Source organism: Bactrocera neohumeralis, chromosome 5 (assembly GCF_024586455.1).
Source record: "Bactrocera neohumeralis isolate Rockhampton chromosome 5, APGP_CSIRO_Bneo_wtdbg2-racon-allhic-juicebox.fasta_v2, whole genome shotgun sequence".
In the NCBI taxonomy this organism is placed as follows: Eukaryota; Metazoa; Arthropoda; class Insecta; order Diptera; family Tephritidae; genus Bactrocera; species Bactrocera neohumeralis.
The window spans coordinates 23,670,372-23,677,140 of NC_065922.1; the positions used below are offsets into that span (position 1 = coordinate 23,670,372).

General features: G+C 38.4%; 1 long non-coding RNA gene across 1 annotated transcript in view; it reads right to left on the minus strand.

The window, feature by feature from the left end:
- Positions 1-3,799, minus strand: part of LOC126758626 (uncharacterized) — a 237,543-nt gene extending 233,744 nt beyond the window's left edge. Inside the window, exon 1 of the long non-coding RNA XR_007666863.1 lies at positions 3,775-3,799. This is a non-coding gene — a long non-coding RNA (uncharacterized LOC126758626). The remainder of the gene's footprint in view (positions 1-3,774) is intronic.
- Positions 3,800-6,769: the final 2,970 nt, after the last annotated feature.

Sequence of the window (6,769 nt, forward strand, 5' to 3'; positions counted from 1 at the left end):
CACTTTTGGTACGTTCACGCAGTTAAATTAAGCAAGCTCACCATAAACTTTTACCAAAATACGATGCCTTTGAGCTGAGGATTTTTCCATGTTAAAGTGACGAAGAAGAACCTCCAGCAAAAACACTTTGCAGCCATAAAAACATATTTAAGTGAAAGAAATTATTATTGTTTCCGCTTCAAGTCAACATTTTATACGAATGAGGACAGCACATCACCAACGAATGTTCGGAATATTGGAACACTGGATTAATAATCATGTTACAGGCCTCTTAGCAAGATGCAATATAGTTCGAGAGCCGTTACATCTAGCCTTCTAACTGAATAAAAGTATTTAGTACCCAGTCAAATAAGTATCTATGAACAATTTTTGAAGTTTTCTAGATCTTTCTTCTTTTGTGAAAACATTTCGTGGATACCGCAAAAACAGAGACCCGTAAACTTGCTAAAAAATTTATCAAAGTTATAGCTTGTTTTGATATCATTTAACTACCTTAAACTTTCATGCATTCGCAACCTTATTAAAAGTAGTAAGAGTTCATAAATAAAAGGAGTTTCCAGAGAATACACCCATTGCACTTTCATAAGTACAAACATTTCAATACCTACTCACAAGCTTGCAGAGAGCGCGCTTTAGTTTGTCGGCTTGTGCCTCGCGCACATTGAACACGCTCCATACCGCTAATGAAAACCATCAATTTTGGCAATTATGATGGGATTTTGATTAAAATTTCTTAATCAGCTCTTAAGCAAGGGGCCTACACAAACGCGGTGTTCACAAGTGCATGCGCCAGCAGCTAAGCCTACGCCAACTTGGCGCTAAGCTGCACTTAAATGCAAGTGGAACCACACACGTACACACATGCAGACCTATGCGTGTGAATCCACTGAGCTTGAGGCTTGAGTGTGTGCTTTAAGTAGGCGATTTCGCGATTCGGTTTTACAGGGTGTGCACGTTGCGGCTATGCGGCGACGCGGCGGCTTTCGCTGTGGTTGTGCTGATAAGCGCATTTTACTTCAATCAAGTTAATTAGCGACTTGTGGTTTGCTTTGCTTTTGTTTTATTTACATTTAACGCGTTTAATTAGCTTTATGTTTGCCTATCTCTACATATGTGTGAGTGTGTGTTCATATGTTTGTAGGGCAGCAACCCGCTTGAGTTGTTGTTTCACCTACAGTTGTAGGGCGAAGATGAGGCTGCAGCTTGTGGCTTGCCACATCAGGCGCGGCAAGTTGAGAATAAGTGCAATTAAGTAATGTGCAACGTGTGAATGTTTAAGTTCAATTTTGCTGATGATGATGGAAATGTTTACAAATCAACACTTGAATTAACTTTATTTGGCAAATAATGGAAGAGAGAGTGCGAAGAGTATTCAATTACGAAATGTGCAGTGAATATTTTTAAAACAAATTTTGTGAGTTCTACAACGTTTTGAGTGAATAAAGCCCTTTGGAGTGAATGTGTGTTTAAAAAACCGAAGCTTTAATATTTCTTTTGGCATAGAAGGGTAACAAAATATCTTTGTTTTGACTTTGATCGATCAATTTGTATGACAGCTTTATGATATAGTAATCCGATCTGATCAATAAGTTCGAATATTACAGCTATGCATTAGATAATAATTTATTCGAAATTTCGTGGATATATCTCATCAAAAAAAAAGTTTTCCATATAAAGACTTGAGTTGGATCGGTCAGTTTGTATGGCAGCTATATGATATAATAATCCGATCTGATCAATATGCTCGAATATTAAAGCTGAGCAAGATAATATTTTATGCGAAATTTCGTGCAGATAACTCATCAAATTAGAAAGTTTTCCATACAAGGACTTGAGTTGGATCGGTCAGTTTGTATGACAGCTATAAGCTATAATAATCCGATCAGAACAATTTCTTCAGAGATTGTTTCATTGCTTTGGGTTATAATCCATACCAAATTTTGTGCACATATCGCGTCAAATAAAAAAGTTGTCCATACAAGAACTTGATTCCGGTCATACAGTTTGTGGGGCAGCCATACGTTCTAGTGGTCCGATATCCGAGATTCCACCAAATAAGCAGCATTTTATGAAGAGGAGAACGAGTACAAAATTTGAGATTAATATCTCAAAAACTGACGAAGAAACATACGCTAACCAACTCAACTCGTTCCTTTGATCATTAAGATCATCTTCGTTCCTCTTTTTATCAAAAACCATTTTTGGCTCAACGAAATGCACCAAAACACATGTGTCAATAAGGCAAAGGCTGTGTCCAGGTTATGCGACCTGTGCGTTTAGAACGGTGTCGTACGAAGCGATTGCTATCATCTGGTCTTATGCTACCGAATGGCATCTGAGTTCAGTAGAGTCTATTGCAAAACAAAAGCCATGAATAGGCGTGTAACGGCCGGAGAGCGCAAAAAGGAAAGAGGGACAAGTCGATGAGTGGCAAAAGCAATTATTAAGAAAGTACCAGCCTGGATTGACAGACAACACGGTGAGACAGACTTCTATTTAACACAGTTCTTTCCAGGCCACGGCTGTTTCCGGGAATAACAAATTTGGCGACTATGACGAGACACATTATTCCGCAGAAGGAACCGCAAAAAACGCAGAGCATTTATTTTTCTCCTGCTCGAAGGTGTATAGTGGAGAGAACCACCACTGAAATGAAAGCGTGGGCCGCAATAGCACTCCAAGAACTAAGTATAAAAGAGAGGGAGCAGATAACCAAAAGACCTCATGAATAAGCTTGGAGGGAGGGTGTGAAGAGGCATGTGTGGCCCAGCTTGATCCTGCGAAGTAGTGCTGAGCGGCGGTCCCGCAGGTCCAAATACACGCATAGGCATACTGTTCCGCAAGTCCAGCAAAGTTATTTAATACTGTCTGGGCGTGGTTTTGAAAGAGATGCACTTTCGCGGACAATATGAATCGTTCATGCTGCCAGTTCACCTTGACAGTATTTTAGGAAGATTACCCCTTTGGAAACAAAAAAAGGCAACACTCTCTAGGAAACGTCCAACCTGGGTAGACCCCATGTTTATATTTTTTGACCTCCGTAAAGCATTTCAAATAGGCACCATATCCATATAAATAAAGAAATAGTTTGAAGAAAGCAATTTTTATAATTTTTTTAATGAGCGACGAAAAAAATAAATAACCTGCTGTTCAATGTATTATTTAAATACGTCTACGTATTTGTCTTGACACATATGAGATGGATGCCAAAAATCAAATAATTCCTCCTCACCATTGAATACACTAAAAGCCAGATAATAGATTTTACTTTAAGAATTTCTTATAATTCCCATAGTCATAGCGAATCAAAGAGGTGGTAACTGCTGTAGCATGCTCTAAGCCATGAGAAAATATTGAAGATTCGTTTTCTAAGATTCGTTTTTTTTTAAACAAAAAAAATATATTTTTTTAAATTAGATCAAAAAAATTATTTCTAAAAAAAATATCTTCTTTTCTTTCAATTTATTTTTTTTTATTTTTTTTATTTGTAAAAAAAATCAACGCCGTAAATGGTGTGGCAAAAATTTATAAAAGTATTTTATTTGAGAATCCTAATTGTTGTAATAAGTATTGTACAATGTAGTATTGAATTATTTTTCACAGGACACAATTTAAGGCTCCTAATTGTATGCAATAATCTCATATAACCTATAAAACGTTGCCTACATTTAGGATAATTTATCAATCATTGCATGTCTGTTCATTTTTTATGAAGTGAATAAAGAAATTAAACTAAATAAAATAATATTTTAGTATTTCTATAAATTTACTCACCCTTAAATATGATGATATGATCTGAAACAAAAGAAAATACTACGTTTTAGTAAAAAATCATAAGAACTTTACTTAATAAAATTATACAACTCTTTACTGTAAGTTTATTGGACTAAACTATTTATTTTCAAAAGATTGAGTCGTAAGTAAATATATGATTTCCTCATGATGATGAGGATAATGATGATCATACTTTTACTTTTCCCGTAACTTACACACTTACAGGCTTTCAATAAGAGCGCTTTAAATAAAACAAAAACGGTTTTGGATATTAATGAAATTCTTTATTCCTGTGAAAGTACATTCGATGCTATTATGTATGGAACTCGATTTCTTTTGAATGGTCACCACGGACGCTTGCAGAAGTCCAGACGCTAAACTCGCTTTTCGACTGTTTTCAAGCATAATCGGTCGATACTGCTGCAATTTCACGTTCCATATTCAATCGTCATCAATCGTGTTGGCAAACCATAGGCTTGACGTAGGCGCACGGGAAATAGTTTAACAGCGACAAATCGCACGACCGAGGCGGCCAATTTACTGGGCCATTTCGTGAGATAACTTGTTCCCAAACCTGGTTTTCAATAAATCGATTGTGACATTTGCTGTGTGGCTTGTGGCGCCGTACTGTTGAAACCACATTTTGTCCAAGTTCATATCATCCAATAAGGGCCAAAAATATTCGGTTATCATTAAGCGGTAGCGATCCCATTCACAGTAAAGGCCCAATGACGCAGTATTTGTTTATTGCTACATGATAATAAAGCTAATTTGGCTTATTGACGAGGCCATTCAGCCAGAAATGAGCCTCATCGCTGAAAATAATTTTTCGATGAAAATCAAGATACCTTTCAAGCTTCTGCTGAGCCCAATTCACGAATATGTGACGATTCTGGGCTTAAATTTTTAAGTCAATTTGATCTTGTAAAGATGTAGGCCAATATTTTTTCGCAAAGTTCGCCACAATGACGTCACAGAGTTGCCCAACGCCTGAGAACGACATGTGAATGACTGATTAGGGTTTTCCTCAGTTGATGCGCTAGCGGCAGCAATATTCTCGACACCACGGTAATTTCTTTGTCCCATTGGCACGGGTTTTGTACTGTGAATATGGATTCAAAAATTTTTACTGGACGCTCAGTTGTTGATCTGATAGAACGATTATGACGACCATAAATTGGTCGTAGCGCTTTTAATGTTGAGACCACTGACTTCGAATTTCGGTAGTAAATTTAAATATTTTCGACTCGTTGTTGGATTGTAGATCTTTCCATTATAAAATTGCAAACCTTTCAGAAGAAAAATGTCAAAAGAACGAAAAAAATATGACGTCGTTTGCTGTACCTATCGGTCTACTTTTGTGCTGTCGCTATTTTAAACCCTGTTATAATTAATAAAGATACTCGAAACAAGCTCAATAGCAAACTTCGAAGTATTTCTCTTCCAAAATTTGACCACTTTTTAAAGATTTGTAAAAATGTATACATATATACGAGTACAATAACAAAAATGTGTTAAGTGGACAATTATCATCCTACACATAATTCATAAATCGCTCAAAACTCACACGAATGCCCAATTAGTTTAGAGTCAAACACTTGCAAATCTGGTTGGAAAAATATCTAGAATTTTAAAATGTATTAAAGAGATATTGTATATTTCTGAAGTCGGAGGTGTGTTTTTCAGAATTTTCTGCTCTACCCAAAATTTTAAAACCGAACGCTTACTTATCGTCGCGAAATTATAGGACTACAGAGATAACCACTTCACAAGTCGAGCTTCTACATTCCTTCATATATTTTAACAACTTTCTAGAAAATAGATTTTATTATGAAAGCAAGTAATCGTGGTGACCGGGCCGACTAAAGTTGGAGAAGACATTCTGGCAAACATGTATCAACGTTGCTGATGGCATATCGAAAGACTCTAAAAGTCTAAAAGAATCGATATTATGTCATGCTTGTGACGTCAGTTAGACCCACGTTTCCTCAATAGTCGTATCATTATACGAGTAGATAATATCACTCCGAATAAGTAGTTAAAGGTGTTCTGACTGTGGACTACTGCGTATCCAAAACATAAATGAACAACCTGTTACTGCCCACTGATGTGTCCACCAGCCGACTACAAAACAGCATCCACAGTGGTTGCCGCAACATCTGAAAGGATATCAATAAAACTTTGAAGCTAAACAACTGAAACATGAGGGAGCAAACAATCTGCTCCTTTTGAGAAGCGAAAACTCAGAGAATAACACAACACGAACACGCCAATACTCGCAAAGCTAGTGCGCAGCATCCTACAAAACAGACGAGAAAATTCAAACTCTTGAGAGTGTGGTGAATAGCGAATGCCGACAGACTGTGGACGCTGACGACACACAGCAAAGACGCAAACCCACACAGCGGCAAACACAGCAGCAGCAAAAGCAAAGCAGCTAACAGCGGTTTTTCCGACTGGCTGCAAACAACAGCGCCAAAAGGTGCGCACAACTGTTGGACGCGCATGACGGCAACAACAATTGGCCGCAACAACCGGCAAGTCAGCCAGTCACACGCCGAGCCAACTGGTTGTGTTTAGTTCGAATGCAACACGAACATACGCGCGAAGCGAAAAAAAAAACAAACGGTGAATGAAAACGAGCGCAACAACAAAGGTAATGGCAGCATCACAGCAAACAAACGAAAGACGGACGAATGCGTACGCTTGGAAAACTCAACAAACAGCAAGAAGGGGGTGAGTGGGCAGGTAGCAAGTACCGCAGATTCGGCGTAGGTAAAGGCAAGGCAAGCAGACGAACTGCGGCCGATGCTACCGCAGTCGCAGACGCAGCCACCGAATCTCGGTACTTTTGCGCCGCAATACGCGCTGCCGATACGATGTTACGTACGAATGGCAGGCCGACCGGCTGCGGCGGCTGCTTAGCTGACTGCTGTGTGCGCTGCGTCTGCTTGCTGGGTGCTGATTTTCAATTTCAGTTGACTGTGAACAGGCA